The 17,145-nt window shown below is 41.0% G+C and overlaps 1 protein-coding gene across 1 annotated transcript in view; it reads left to right on the top strand.

Annotated features, from left to right (window-relative positions):
• Positions 1-17,145, top strand: part of LOC119660811 — a 169,909-nt gene that overhangs the window by 135,296 nt on the left and 17,468 nt on the right. The window lies entirely within an intron of this gene.

Genomic DNA, 17,145 nt, shown 5'->3' with positions numbered 1-17,145 from the left:
AACGATGTGTCTACCTTCCACATGATATTCAGCGCCTACTATTCCCAGCTATAAACTCACAGACTAGTTCTTCCATATTAACCGTATAGGTAAGTATGTCCATATCAATAAATAAGATGTTGAATAATGTAAGGAGTAATCTCTAAAAATTTCTTTATATAAATATAAATTCAGAATAAGAATAAAACTAAAAACAACTAAAATACATAAATTAAGGATTAAAAAATATATAAGACGGACAACCCCTAAGCAAATAGTGTTATGTATGGTTCGGCTGGAAGAACTCTAGATTAATCAATTGTGGTTGTGGGGACCTGGACAAGTAACCGGGAGTGTCTGCACAATGAGAAGAGGTGAATAAATGACGAGTTTTTTAATTAATTAGACTGTACCCGCTGTTGCTCGTGTTAGCGATGTGTAAAGTGTCATGTTAAATGTCATATGTGCAAGAGGGAAAGGAGGGAAGGGGGCGAAGAATTAATCATGATTGTACGTGTTTATTATAAGAATTTGGGAGACAAAATTATAGAAAATAGGAGGAGGGGGGAGGAGGAACAAATAAATAAAATACATTCAATTCTAACTATAGTAGATTTTAGAGACACATCCATTTAAAATTTCGATTTGTTAGACAATCAGAACGACGAAGTTCTTCACACCCGTCTCATCAAATTTCGCGTCAATCGGTAAAGTCGTTTCTGTGAAAAATGTGTGCGATCGACAGACAGACATTGTACCGATTTTAATTTTGATCTTACGATACCAACAACGGGACTAAAAATATCGAATCCAGTTAAATGTTAAATGCACATATTGTACTCGACCTGAGCAAACAAACATTGCCTATACCGCACACTGGCGCATACATATTCATATATCATCATCATCAACAGCGCAACAACCGGTATCCGGTCTAGGTCTGCCTTAATAATGAACTCCAAACATCGCGGTTTTACGCCGAGGTCCACCAGTTCCTAAAAGCTGTCTGGCGTCCTGACCTACGCCATCGCCATACTATCCGCAAGCTTCATTGGTATTCACAAATATATACATATTCCTTGCTTGAGAAATTGATACTGATATACAGTTAACTAGAAAAAGCTAAAAAAAAAAGTAAAGTAGGTTTTCCTTTGGGACTGTCGCTCATATGAGTTCACTTTATATGATGATGACGACATTCACGTCTTAGAAACTCTGACATTCCTTTGCAGGATGATACTCTATCTTATCACTTATACTGATGCCAAATTTAGTACTTCTAGGATTAACTTATCTAGAGTCAAGCGCAAATTTCAGGCCTATTTTTAGGAATTAATTGCAAGGCAATCAATGAAGATAATCTAATGAATTTTTGTATGCCCTTGAAACGTTCTCACCATAATCCTTGTCGAAATGTCATGGGCGACTTTGTGGCACCTGGACGGTCATTTTGTCTATCCGTTGTTTTCCAGAGCGGGAGTTTTATTATTTTGAAGTTTGGCAAAAATATACATCATTAGAGATTGCAAAAATAGAACAAATTTTCAAAAAATTTAAAAAAAAATTTTTTTGTTTCACGGGAACGGTCAATATGTTTCTCGTCTCCTAAAGTAATGCAGGCAAAAGCCTTCATTGAAGATCATTACTACTAAGTGGGTGGCATTTGCAACCACGCGTTTGCTGGAGTGCAAATATTTTGGAGCCAAAATCCAAGTATAGTTTTGCTATTGAGTGTGTTAATAAATTATCAGAAGACAAATTCTTGTATATCGATTTTCTTCAACTGTACAATCTGGGAACGATGGGAATTATGCCATGATGTAAACTTGTGGAAGTCCTTTGGGTCACAGCCTGACGCCACTCGATGAGCGGAGCGGTCCCACTCCACTAAGCGAGATTACATATAGATGCATCCTTGTAATTTTTTCATATGTTTCGGTTAGATAGAACCTGAAAATGAGACCTGTTTCGTATGTTGGGACACACATTTTCATCCGTCACTCCCCTTCGTTTACACTCAGTATCAAAAACAAAACCGGTTTGGAAAATTACTAATTGAGCATGCTGATTAATGCCCCACACGGCTATATTCAGTGAAAAAATTTGCTGCCGCCTTCTATGGCAGATGTGGCAACAGGAAATGACACCACAGACTACACCTTCTCACCAAATTCCGTGACAATAGGTTCAGCCGTTTCCGAGTGAATTAGGTGTGACAGAGAGATAGATAGATATTGAATCGATTTTAATTAAACGGTTCAGGGACCACTTGAAAATTAAATATAATTATTATTATTAAGTGCTCAGCGTGTCTACCTTTTAAAGGGTAGGTCATAATAACAGATTCCACTCAATAGTAGCTTTGATGAGCCAGCCAAATACTGAACTTAATTTGCATTGCCAGGTTTTTAGGTCCTAAAAGAAAAATAAATTATTTTAAATTTTGTATATCATAGTAAGGAGTTTACGTAGAATATAACGTTAATTATAAGCGAAACATATACGTGTATATTGTTGTAATATTTCTTTGAAATCCACAGATAGGCATAAGTAAGCTGATCTACAAATTTAGCTTTAAGTCCAACATACGAATTGTAGTCTCAGTATATAGGAAATATGAAATTAACTGTAAGCTTTCGTTAAATAAATGTTTCGTCCTTAAATAACTTGTTGAGTGTTTGATTTTCACATTTAATATAGATTGCTTCATAGGTCCTTTGTTGATTGAACGGGCAAGTTGAAATATTGAGTGAACATTTGACAACGCTTCTGCAGTTTCTGCAGAATCTGATTCCTTGCCTCATCGAGACATTGCTTTCATTATACTGGATCTTTGGACTGCATCTTTCAGTTCGTCGTATTTAGTAGCATCTCTTAGATATTCTCCCATGGGCCCGTACAATTTTCTCCTTCGTCTAGTTTTTCTGTATAATTTTCATCCCTGCTCGGGATTTTCTCTCTCCGGCCCTGCCGATTGTGATTCACGGTATTTATTTAAAATAGATTGTTGTCGGTTGTTAAAATGTTCGTATGGCTTAGCATAGTACTAATATCTTCCTGTTTTAATGGGCCCAAATATCTTCCGGAGAATTCGAATGGATCAATTTATTTTTCCAATATTTTTGTCATCATATATATATACGTTATATACGTTCATCTGAATAGGTTTTATAAGTAAATGCGGATTTGCTTCTTCGGTCTATTTTTTTTGAATGGAACAAAAAAAGGTAAAAGAGGGACGAAGACGGCTACGGTTTCTTACCAGAGCAGAGACAACTCATCAGACACTGCCTCACCTCTGCCTGGAGCCAGCGTGACCGTAAGTGGAAACAGATGGAAAACGCCCTTTTATATATTCGCAAAAACATGCCAAAGGTGCGAATTATATTCAAGTGAAACCGGCAATAGTTTAAGCCTAAGCTAGGCTAAAGCTAAATTATTGTTTAGGATAGTGAGGGATCCTAATCCACATCCACTCGATGTTGGACCGGACCAAATGGAGAGCAACGTACTCCACCCATTCCTCGTTTGTTGTATGGCACCCAAGCATTCAAAAATTGTATGTCCCTTTATCATATCGTGTGTATATTTTCCCTGCCTAAGCCCGCCTTCTATGTACGAGAATTTCTTCGACAAATTATCAGGGGCCCTAATCGTTTTGTTTCCCTCACCTCCTTTCATCCTCTGTGGTGACTTTAATCTTCCTATGCTCTCCTGGCCCATTGCACCTGGTCTTCCCTCCCTCCCTAATAACTCGACCCACCCTTCCCTTCCTCTATCCACTTTCATGTACACCTGTGGCGCCCTCCAATTTAACATTTCTAGAAACCACTTAGATCGCACTCTTGACCATGTCCTCTCTAACCTTACTGTACGTTATCTTTCCCAACCACTTCATGCTCCGTCTTACGTTGCCCCTAACGCCCATCATCCTGCTCTCGAGTTCAATCTTCAGTTATCCCGAATCCACCCTCATGTCGCTCGCAAGCCTACCAAGTTCAACTTTCGTAAGGCGAACTTCGAAGGTCTGAACTCAGCCCTGGTTTCAATCAACTGGGTCCCCCTCTTCTCTCCATTTAAGTGCTTACGCTCTTACCTCGTCTGGTTCACCACTGAAATTCACAAAAAAAACTACGTCAAAACAGACTGCGAGAAAGAAGTTCCTGTCTTCTAGAAACGTTGCTGACTTAGTTTTTTTCAAATCCCTTTCGTTCCTCGGTCAAATCCTTAATACATAAGTCCAGAAACGAATATTTGTCCAGCGTGGAAGACTCACTAAAAAGCGGAAACCTGAAACTTTTCTGGTCCCACATTCGCAACTCCCGCAGTCCTGCCCAGTTATCCACTCCGTCCATTAAATTCTCTGGCTTCTCAGCTAAATTCCCCCCAGCTATTTTGTGATTTACTCTGCCGCTACTTTTCGTCAGTCTATGTTACTTACTTGTCCCTGTTTGCTCTATGCAGACGACCTTAAGCTGTTTTCCGCTATATCGTCTCGTATGGACTGTGTTTCCCTTCAGTCTAACCTGCACACTCTGGTTCGTTGGTGTTCGACTAATGGTTTAGCGCTAAACGTCAGAAAGTGTCACTCTATGTACTACTCCCTAAAATCCTCACCCACTTCTTTCTTCTACTCGCTTAACGGACATTCCTTATCCTGCTTAAATTCCACTCAAGACCTCGGAGTCACTTTCGACAATAAGCTCCGCTTTGACACCCATTGCCTCGATGTCATCAATCGAGCAGTAAAATTGTCAGGCTTTATTCTTCGCTCCTCCTCTGATTTTGACTCCATCCAACCCTCCTTAGCTCTCTTCAATTCCCTCGTGAGGAATACCCTCGAGTATTGCTCCATGATCTCGTCACCCTCCCGTAACTCTGATTGTCTTGCCCTTGAAAATGTGGAACGTAAATTCACCCGTTCCCTCTTCTTTAAGAAAAGCTTCCCTCGTGTGGATTACCCCTCCCGCCTTCGCTTTCTGAACCTTCCCTTCCTACAACAGCGTAGATCCTATCTGGATCTATGCACATTCTTTAAACTTTCCTCGGTTCTGATGGACTGCTCCGCCGCTGACGAGATCACCTGCCGTCCTGCGTCTTATAACACACGTAGCGCAGACATTTTCAACGTGCTCTTCGCAGAGCTCGAAGTTTACTCTCATTCCCCGATTCCCAGGCTTTGCCGAAATTATAATGCAAAATAACTTGGTCCTTTTAACTTCCCTACTTTAAGTAGTTTTAAACGTAGGATAAGTTTTTTGCTTTATCGTCCTCCTGAGGACAATAATTAATTGGAATTTTCTCTGTTTGTTGTTCGTTAATTAAATAAATAAATAAATTGGCAATAACGGTTTCGTCCAGGGCAGGGGGAACTCATCAGACGCTGCCTCCCAGGACAGAGGTGATGCACCAAATGAGGGATCCGTGGGCCAAAAAACGTGAGAGCAAGTTGCTCTCCATTTGGCCCGGTCCAACATCAAGTGGATGTGGACTTAGGATCCCTCACTATCCTAAACAATAATTCAATTTTCAAATTAAAAAGTTTGAGGAAAAATATTACCGTACATACAACCATTATGGTGTTAACTAGCGGAATGATTTCCAGGGGAACTCCTAATTCTCGAAATAATTTATATTTGCTTCCCAATAATTTTCGTCGAAATCGTATATAATCTCTATAATTTTATATATGGGCACGTAACATCCACATAGTCTCAATAACGACGAATCACGATTTGTGAAACGCGACCCTGAGGTTCCCGCCCTACCTACCTTGACATCCTCAACCCATTATATTGGAGGATGTCTCCTTATCTAAATGAGCTTTGGGGAACTGGAGAGGAATGAGGAATAGGAGATCGAGGATTAAAAACAAATTATATCAAACTCATTTTCATTTATAATTCAGGATTCATTCTAAGAAAAAAATATCAATGCAAAAAAAGATATAATAAATATTTGAAAAAAAAAACAGAAAGAAGGAAATATCAATACCGCATAAATAAAGAAGGATAAAGATGCGAAAGGAAATAAATTTATGTGATAAAATAAAATAAAAGGAATCAAATAGAACCTATGAAGTTCATTCATTCATTCATTCATTCATTCAATGCAAAATAGATAAAATATCAAAATAACAGAAAAAAGAAAGGAACAATAAAATACGCAAGGCGAAAAAATGATAATTGAAAAAAAAAAACCTGCGATTTTGAACCGAAACCCCCTTTTCTTCCGAGCTCTTAAGGTCCAGTTTCCAATATAAAATCGAATTGGTACATCACCATTATATATAAAAAATCATGCGCGTTTTCCAAGAAACGTAATCTCTTCACGCATCTGTTTTTCGTCTTTCTACGGCATCCAAAATTAAACAGCCCAGTCGATCAAGAGATTGCGATCAGTCAATAAGATTCTCCACTTTTGCAAATTACTTCCTTATAATTTTAAGGGAATAAAAACGAAACGTCTTCTGATACGCATCGATTGCATTCAGATTAAAAAATCACACAAAAAACCGAATCAAGATTAAAATATGTAATAGACTCATATATTCGGAGCAGGCGTTGAATTAAAGGTATTTCGAACATCAGCGAACGTCTTCTGCGGCAGCTTTCGCTTTACGGGAGTATTGTTCGTTCTCTAAAGTTCTTGGTATAAGGATCCCAATGACGCTGATGTCGGAGGAATAGCATTCTCATGAAAGAAGAAAGCATCCTCAATTTTCGCTTCCCGGGACTTTTCTGCGGCAACTGGCACTCTCTTCGAACACCTCTCTCTAAATCGTCATCTTCCACACGTCTTTTGGAAGGGTACTCTTCCTTTTAGTGAAATCACACTTTTCCTCACTTCCTCTAGTGTTTATGTAGGCAAAACCAAACGCGCTCAAATGTACCTTTTTCACCAAACTTCCCGTCCCAAGTGCCAATGTGCAATTCATCAATTCCCCGGTCCAACTGTTCTGCTGTCAATGGATCAACCGTCTGCATTTCGAAATACGGGAACCGGACAAGTTTAAATGTAAGGTCAATGTTCTCTTTTGACTGGTCATAATATTTGACCATTTGTATATAAATATATGAATGAGTTCGGATATTTTTGGGAAAGTAACAAGTGGTAGGTTTTGATAAATAAAATGAACTTATTTTTTTTAAAATTTAAATGGTTGATGTAAATGAATGTTGAGGAAGAGAGAAAGAAAATTGGAAGAAGTATATTAAGGAATGTTAAAATGGAAGAAGAAGGGAGAATATTACATATAAGTGGATGCATTTCCCTTTTAAGATTGCTTTTGGAAAAGGCTAGGCTAGGACTGCATCTGTCGCAAAGACGCGGACACTACAAGAGCATTACGCTTTGGTGGGGTTGGAGTCCACCTTTAATACCGGACACTACCCGTACAGCGTTGGTTGCAGCCGAAGCATGGTTAAGGTATCGTCGAAATGAAATTTAACAGTGAGAGAACTGGTCATCGTCCTGCCAAGGTATTCGTTATGGCTGGTGTGTGAAATGAGTTGATCTCCTACTCTAATACTGAGTCCGTCCTTTTCAAATTCGACAAATCTTATGGTGATGGACTTGTCGTTGTTGATAAGGAGCGCTAATCTGTTGTACAGGCTGGCATATTGATTGGCTTTCAATTGGAGGCTGCTATTTTCTTATCTTGCCAGACGAAATGATAAGAAAATCGTCAGCAAATTGAAGGACTGCTTTTAAGCCGTCCGCAACTCGCGTAGGCTATAAGTATACATATTGAATAAATCATGGTTCAGGGTGAAGACCATATTGGGAGGTTTACAGAATCCACTTTTTTTATTGCATAGATCTTTAGTCTAACTATCCCAGAATCCGCTGCGGAAATTTCAAGGCGAAATTCATGGAGAACTCAAGTTACGACCTTCAGCAGAATATTGTCACGTAACTCTTTCGTTTTTAGCTTAAACTATTCAAAAAAATTCTTCAATGTTTTTCAGAATATGACTAATTTAATATCTGATTAAAATCCAAATTATTCCTCCCACTGAAAAAAAATTCTCAAAAAAGTATGTGAAAAAAAGCCTTCTAATGCCTTGCTTCCGCTCAAACCAACGAACAGCAACAATTCGCTGCTATTCAATTTAAAATTAGTCTATGGAGTTAAGTATTATCACATTTAACTCCGTGTGCTTGGTCCCACATGCCAAACGTGCCACTGGATAAGAGTTGGTAGATTCTTTGAAAGCGGATTTCTACTTTGTTTGAGAGACACGATTAAAAGGCAGGCACAATGTAAATTTTACCGGATATAATATTATCCGGAACGACACCAACTGCGGTGCGGCCCTGTTAGTCAGAAAAAACTATCAATTTGAGGAAGTTGCCATCGGAAACCTACAAACCTGGCTTTCGTTAAAACCATCAACAATAGACGCATCTTAATAGCTGTAGTCTACATCGAATGCAACTCAACATCCAGGCTACTGGGCCAAGACTTGAGCAACCTCCAGTTAAAATCAAAGTACCTAATTTTTGGTGACGACTTCAACCCGAGGCACACTTCCTTTGGTGATTTGGCTAAAAATTCAAAAAGAGTAACCTTCGAAAAATGGATGCACAACCAAAACCCACTAAACCAGTTTGTGATGGTCTTGCTCGACACACCCGCAAGACCTGAAAGTCGATCCATACTTGACTATTTTCTAATGTCTCCAGAAGCTACCCTAACAACACAGGTTACAGTTACAGTTAAAGTGCAAAACCTTACCAGGCATGTCCGATCACTTTGCAGTTGAGCTGAAACTTTCCTTCGCCTCTCAACTACAAAACCGAGCTGCAAACGAAATCCTTCTTCGCCCAAATTAACTGGGATAAGTTCAGGTGAGAATTAGCACTACAGCTCAACCTGAAAAAACTTAGTCTCGTAAAATTTAACGGACAAAGAAATCGATGAGGCCATCACTTTGGCTCAAATACTTGCGGAGCCTTTCCTCGCCCATCTTGCAAACCAACGAACCTAAAACCCCTTTTGAGCTTATCACAACTCGCAGCTATCACTGAAAACCTTAACGGTAAAAAATCAACCGGGGCCAGATGACATAGCAAATATTATCATCAAAATCCTCCCTAGGGCATCAATGAAGCTCCTTGTTGCAGCCTGCAACAACTGCATTAACAATGGTTACTTTCCCAGCACTTTGAAAGTAGCGGAAATGGTTGAAATTAACAAAAAAGGTGACTCTTACGAACCACAAAGCTTTGGACCCGTCTGTCTGGTTTCTAATTTGGGATTAGTCCAACACTGCGATCAGAAATGCAGTTTTCCGAACCACCAGTTTGGTTCCGGGCCAAGCACGGGACTCAGCAAGCACTAAGCTACCTTTACGACACAGTGAGCAGCAGGCTTAACGTTAACAACAAACACAGAGTAGTGCGTGGGTTAGATCTTGAAAAGACCTTTGATTCCATGTGGGTAAATGGACTCATATTCAAATCAACTAACCTTGAATTCCCTATCCCGAAGATCAGACTTGTAATAAGTTTTTTTCGAAGATGGGCACTTTTATGCCAGCGTGCAAAATGAATATTCCGATTTCCTACTGGTCACTTTCGGAGTACCGCAGGGATCCATGTCAGGACCAACACTATATAATATTTTCACGGCCGACGCTCTGATTCCAGAGAGCGGCATAGAACTATTACAGTTTGACGATAACACGCTTATCTTCTCGTTTAGCCTGCAACCCGGGAAGGCAGCTAATGCTATTGAGAAGTATTTATCAAATCTCTGCATATACTACCAGACTTGGCGCATAAAAAGCACAGGTTATCACTCTTCGGAGAAAGTCTAGATACTTGGGATCTACATCTGTCATTAGAAAAGCTAAACGCTTAAAACTACGCATCGGGAATACAGTAGCGAACAGTTCACAATAAATAAAATATTTGGGAATGCTATTTCATAAACACTTAAGAACTCGGTCTCAGCAAAGCACGCGGTAGTATCTATTCTTTTCTTTGTAAAAGAGTAGGACTTTGCACTAAAACTGGTTGACTCTGTATAAAGTATATAAGTCTTTTGTTTCTATGGCATACCGTAGCACATCCGTCAGCTGATACAGAGCAGTTTCGGTTGACCGTTCTCTCCGGTAAGCGTGTTGACACTGATGTAGGGAAATATTTTTGTTTCAGGATTTGGGGGCCTAAGTAAGCATCCACTTGATGTCGGGCCAGACCAAATAATGTAGGGGATTACGCATTAGAACGTTAACGTTTAATATAGTTGTCTATGACCTTCTCCACCGTTTTGACTACGAACGATGTTAGGCAAATTGGACTGAAAGATTTAGGATGAAACGGATCCTTTTATTTATTCTATTTATTTATTTATTTAATGAGGATAATATACAGAAAGTAAATTCCTTATTACATACTGTCCTCAGAGCTAGGAGCAAATGAATGGCTTATTTTACGCTTAAAGCTAGAGAGGGAAATAGCGTCAAAGGACCCAAGCTGTAGGGCATTGTAGGATCGGTAAAGCCTCGAGATCGGAGAGTGAAAGTAAATCTCGAGCTCGGTGAAGGGTACATCAAAAATGTCCGCACTACGTGTGTTATGAGACGAGGCGATACGGGATGTAATATTCGAGTTGGCGGAGCAGTCCATCAGACAATTGCAGAGTTTGAAAAGAGTACACATATCAAGGAAGATACGGCGTTGCTGTAGGAGGGGGAGATTAAGGGTGCGGAACCGTGACGGATAATCAACACGTGGAAGGGTTCTTTTTGTAAAAGAGGGTCCGGGTGAATTTGCGTTGTACAGCTTCAAAAGCGCGGCTGTCACGGATGCGGTAGGGGGACCAGACTACACAGCAATATTCAAGGATGTTTCTGACAAAGGAATGTGTGGAGTGTTAAGGAGGACTGGATTGAGGTAAAGTTAGAGGAGGAACGTAGGATAAAATCAGACATTTTGAAAGCTCTATTGATGATGTCAACGAAGTGGGAATTGAAACGAAGTTTATCGTGGAATATTACACCCAGGTCTTTGAAGTAGGTCAGTAGTGAAAGGGGTTGTCCACTGAGAGAGAGAGAGAGCCTCCTTCTTCAGTGCTAGAGGCACGTGGTCTCCGAAACGATCGTATGCGGGGAAAAAATAAAAATATTTACAGGATAAGGAAAAAAACCTAGTTCTCATTTTTCAACTTATATACCAACTGTAAAAAAAACATGGACACTAATTTCAACTTAGGAAAAGGATGTTGGGGAAGGTTTAAGCGAAAAGCGCATCCAGTGGCACCTGTTGACATTCAGTATTAGCTTGTTGACTGAACACCAACGGACTAAATTATCAAGATTGGGCTGTAAGAGACCACAGTCCAACGGAGATGAAACAGAGGCAAACAATTTAAGGTCGTCTGCGTAAAGCAAATACGGGCAGGTGAGGATGGAGGCGAGGTCATTGATAAAAACAGGAAGTGTAGGGGGCCAAATATAGAGCCTTGGGGAACACTAGAGGAAGGAGAGAAAGAACCAGATGAGTGACCATGAAAAGAAACTTTGCAGGAACGGTATGAGAGATAGGAGGAAAGCCAGGAGATGACTGAGGGAGGGAAGTCTAGTAATGAAAGTTCAGAGAGGAGAATGTTATGGTCAACGGTATCAAAGGCTTTGGTGAAATCGGTATAAATAGCATGTACCTCCTGTCGTGAATTCAAGCATTTAGCGACAAAGTTGGTAAAGACCAGATGATCTGAAGCCGTTGATCTATGTTTCACGAAACCATGCTGCTCTTTGACAAAGAGTTGACCGAAGTGCGCGGTCAACCAGTCCTTGACGTATCTTTCCAGGATTTTGGAGTAAGAGGAGAGAAGAGAAATGAGGCGGTAGTTCACAGCAAGGGAAGGTAGATGCAGAGAAGGTCGCAGGATTGTTGTGGGGAGTTGCCAGTGGAGTCAGCGAAGCTGATAGAAGAAGGGAAAGATGGAGTTGGATTACAAGAATTGCGTGAGACCAAAAGGGTTTTAAGTTTCCGCGGGCAAGGACGGTTTTGACGCTCAATAGGTACCTTTTACGCGCTTTTCTAACCATTGGCTTCACAATAGAGCGTATAGCCTTAAAGAGCTCGAAACTTCTTCCACAGTGTATGTTTCAAGCGAATGTTAATATCCGTTCTGAACCATGTTGGGTACGAACATAGGCAGGGAGGGGAAGAAGGGACCTAACAGGAGAAGAGATCAGAGAGGATATTGTAGAAGGTGTTAACACAATCAAAAGGAAAGCTAGAGGAGGAGAAGACGAGATCAGCGGGGAGTGTATCTTTTATTGCAATTAGGACTTCACCGCCTGTGGACTTACGAGAAGCATCCCGGTCCCTGTCACAGTGGAAAGTGGAGTACCCTTCGGGGAGCTCGGAGTTTAATATAGAATCGTCCAGCCAGGTTTCCGTGATACAGATGGCATGGTGTTGCTGAGCCAGCGCGGATAAATTGAAGGCCCCCAGCTTCCTTCTTAAACCCCTAACGTTCTGATAAAACAGACGGCAGGCGGGTTGCCCTGAAAATTACCCGCGAATTGGGGCGCTTATACGGCTTTATGAATACACCTTCAGGCCAGAAAGAAGGGTTGCCGAGGACATCCACTTCGTGTGGGTAAGTAACCTTGAAAGATGCAATGACCCGGTCGGTGTTGTCGTCTTTTGTGAGTTTAATGCAGGACAGAGGAGAAAGTAAACCAACTTTGCTCCTTATATACTCCAGAACATCGTCCGTAGAAGTTGTGAACGCTAGCCTGGAGGTAAAGAGCTGTTTAGGTGGGGACGCCACCTTTAGCTTGGGGCCACTGGTATGGATGGTTGAAGTGCCAGAATATATGGCAGAAGCGGGAAGCGGAGGTTCGTTGGCGGCAGGAACGATGTCAAAAAGTGGGGCGGCTGCGTTCCGATTCGTGACTTGCTGACGAGGCTGCGGATATTGTCCCGTTGTAGGCGCGATCGGAGGCTCGGTGGACCGTAACTCGTTGCATGGGGGCCGCTGGATCAGGGGTGTAGAGCCAGTGGAAGCAACCTTGATATAGGAAAGCATTGCAGGCGAATTCAACACAGATTGAGAGGCCTGGTGCATAGACTCCTGAGATGAAGTTGAGGCTACACTGTTATGCACAGTAGGAAGCGCCTTTTCGGAAGTTACCGTCTCGTCTAACGAATTCCTGAGCCGCCGGGAACACGACGCATTTTTGGCACTGCACCAGTGTTGCGGTTCATGTTTTCGGAATTCGGTGATTGTGCTGAATCGATGGGCTTGGTATGATCATCCTTGGCAGAAGGAGACGTAGAGACAGCTGAAGGTACAGAGGGAATACATTTGACTTCGGTACCAAAGCAGAAGTCTCAATGGCGCGCTGAATGGCGGCCAAGGAGATTGTTCGAAAAATGAAAAGTTCGTGGCAGACTTCTACAACTTCGAACCGACGGCTCCGCGATTGAAACGCAGACGCCCTCGCATTGAGCTATATATAATTCGTTAAGTACGAAGGCTTTGCTGCACTTTAAAGATCTATACGCAAGATGAATAATCCAAAACAGCAAGTTAAAGTCTGACCGTTATAGCTACTATTCTGGCTGTAATTTTCAAACTGAAATCACCAAAAGAATCATTTAAAAGAAATTACCTTCACTTTGTTAATTACAGACCCGAAGTAAATAATGCCGCGAGGAGAGTAATGAATATAGAAAAATGTAAATGATGATTTCAAAAGCAATCAGTAAATAATTCGGAAAAATTATGGAAGAAAGCAAAATCACAAGCACTCAGTTCACAGTCGATCGATCTATCTATTTATCTTACCTGCTTTCGGAATAAAGACCACTTTTGCCCGCCTCCATGCCTTTGGTATATATCACCTTGCCCCTTGCCATCCTCAGAAGATATCCTAAGATGATTTCTAGGCCTGTTTGGATTAGTGCTGGGTAGATGCCATCTATTCCGGGTGATTTCAGTGGTTTAAAGGTTCCAACTGCCCAGCTTAGTCTAGCTTCCGAGCATACCTTTTTTTGCCAGTTTCCAGTTATCCGTTCTTCACCTTTTATTCGTTGTTGGAGTGCCAGGCAGAATGTTGTCGCCTGCCGCCGTGAGATAAGACGGGAAATGAATTCTGAGAAACAGGTATACTCTCTCTCTCTCATTCCCGGTAAATGTCCCATCCTCCTTCGTCAAACAGATAGAAGATATTGCCCCGTTTTTGGCTACAGTTTTGTAAGGCCTGGTTGCTTCTGTGGCTTGTTCGATTCCTTCGCAGAATTCCCTGAAGCTGTTCCGTTTTGCCCACCCGATCGCGTCGCTGTACGCAGTCAGTGTATTTTTGTACCTCGCTCAGTTCCCGGTTGAAGAGTTTTCGTACTTCTGATCTCATTCTGGCTAACTGGTTATTATATGCGTCACTGACGACTGTGTTAAGGTTTTTCACCACTTTTTCTAGATCCAGTTCGCATCTGATGTTGCCGCCCTCTTGAAGGTGAGCCATGTTGTTACTCAGGTGCGTGGCATAGGAATTATAATTCTTTTTATTTCGGGGTTGCCCTCAATGCCGAATCTGATTATTCTGTGATCAGACCTAGAGGCCTCCTCCGGCACCCTCCCATTCCCGATTTGCTTGAGTGAGTTTAATATGGAACTCTTTGCAGAGCAATGTTGTGTCTGAAGGTGATTGTGGCAGCCCATACAGAGCTAGAGAAACAAATGTCACTGAGAATTCGCGGAAAGCGAAGAATCTGCTCCTGGGCAAACACAATTGCGGAATGTAAGAATGGAGGAAGCGATTTGTGTAAAACAAAACCTTATTAAAATCGATTCAATGTATGTCTGTCTGTCTGTCACACGCACTTTTCTCCAAAACGGCTAAACCGATCCAAACGAAATTTGGTGGACAGATGGGAACTATGAAATCCCACGCATACAGGGAGTGGCATAAATTTTGGTGGAGTTTAAAGGGGGGCTCCCCATACATGCAAAGGGGGGGATTAAAAAAAAATGTCCACCGGATATAGTCGTGTACTTTCCGAAACTGACATTAGTTTTGGCATGACATGCAAAGTGCGTGAGTAAGGAGTCAAAATGTACGCACTTAAAGTGAGACAAGACTCATTTTCGGAATCTAGGCAACCTAAAAATCCGAAAAAAATCAGGGTGGTGCGACTAGATGAAATCTGGGCCTTAAAATATGTCCCATTTCGATATCTGCTCAAATAAACTTACTAATAGTATATTATCAACTTTTAAGTTCGTCCTAGGTGTACTAAATTTTGCACCGACATAGAGGACAGCCTCGTGCATACACAAGCATTCATGAAATGAATTTTCATGAAAATCCAACTATTAGTGTCAAAGTTATAGAAGTTCAAACTTATCAATTTCGTGGGAATTAACAGCATCCTAAGCCATACAAATAAGGTGCTGACGTCATAATTAACGAGAATAATTGACATTCGAGTGAAATATTAAAATTCCATTCAAGAAGAATCTAACTCTCTCCAGCCTTTTTAAGGTTTTGTGTAAACACAAAACCTTATTAAAATCGGTTTACCGTCTGTCTGTCTGTCTGTCCGTCACACGCATTTTTCTCGGAGACGGTTATAGCGATTGACACCAAATTTGGTAGAAAGGTGGGAACTGTGAACGCTCACGGATACAGTGAATTACATCCCTTTAGGTCGAATTTAAGGGGGGGGTCCCAATACATGCAAAAGGGGGGTGTAAAATTTTTTTTCATCAAATATAGTCATGTGGGGTATCAAATTAAAGGTCTCGATTAGTACTTTTCAAGGCCGATCTTAGTTTTGACATTCGTTGGAAGGGTGGGGAGCGCGGGGGGTTGAAAGTGATCACTTCTTTAAGGGGGCCATTCTCAGAAACTACCAAACGGAACAATCTGAAAAAAATCAAGAGGCTGCCGTTATATGGTGCCTGGGCTTCGAAATACCTTCCATGCCGATATCTGTTTAAATAAAGTTAATAATAGTATATTACTACAATTTTTTGTAATTGGTTAGAAATCCCCCTTAAGTTCATCCTAGTACCATGAAATTTTGCAGTGATATAGGCTATAATATAGAGCATGATCTTACCAAGTTTGGTGGAAATCGCACTATTACTAACAAAGTTATAATACCTCAAATTTGTTGCTTCTTTGAAAATTGAAGACTATGAATGTCAATATCACCCGAAAGTGGATACTCTCACATAATATATGGATATATTACGTACTACGTACTAAGAAATACACAAAACCTTTCGTACCTGAAGCGGCCAGCTTCCGGTTTCCTGACTTGTTTTATATTTGATGTAGACATTTGCTAATAACATTAAACTCAGAGTGTGAAGCGTATGAGGTTGGCTATTATAAGTACAGGGGTTTCCATCAAATGATTTGTTTAAATCGCTTTCTAAAAAATAGAGGGAAATGAAATTTTTAGCTATGTGACACGGAGCTGTCGTGCATTCGTCGCTCCTCACATCTTTTTCTTCAGCCTTTGTTTCGTTCACAAGCGGGGTCGGCTCGTCGTGATCGATTTCGTCGTTTTATTTTATCAAATGCCTGATTATGATGTAATCGCAAGGCTTTTAAACCCCATCCAGCGTATAAAGCCCCTGATGTTTCGACCGGCCTTTTAGTCGCTTACTATCGACTTCGATGTTCAAACCAATCTTGGTAAGTGAACTCTCGTTAGTGCAAATTACGTGAACCATCGAAAACGCCTCTCTTGTAGTTTTTCCATGATCGGTGCAAACTCATATGGATTGCGGATATTCTTATTTCAGACGTGATTAAAACGTGTTACGCCACCAATACAATACAACATCTTCTTCCCCATTACCGCAAGACGCCGTTCATTGTCTTTTATAGTAGGCCAAAACTCAGAACTAGAGTTGTGGAATGCCACTTCATCCAGGTTGCGTAAATGCGTGAAGCAATTTCATTACACAGTTCTTCATTGGCTGATAGCATTGACTCGAGATATTCAAATCGCTGAGTTCTGGCAATAGCAGGCCCAGAACTGAGCGATTTAAATATCTCGGGTCAATGCTATCAGCCAGTGGAGAACTACGTTATGCTCCTCACATAAGGAAACACAAAATCTTTTATACCTGAATCGTCAAGCTTCCGGTTTCCCGACTTGTTTTTGTCTGCTCAGAAACAT

Source organism: Hermetia illucens, chromosome 1 (genome assembly GCF_905115235.1).
Source record: "Hermetia illucens chromosome 1, iHerIll2.2.curated.20191125, whole genome shotgun sequence".
Lineage (NCBI taxonomy): Eukaryota > Metazoa > Arthropoda > Insecta > Diptera > Stratiomyidae > Hermetia > Hermetia illucens.
Note: the sequence above shows the minus strand (reverse complement) of the source record. Positions and strands in the feature narration are given on the sequence as shown.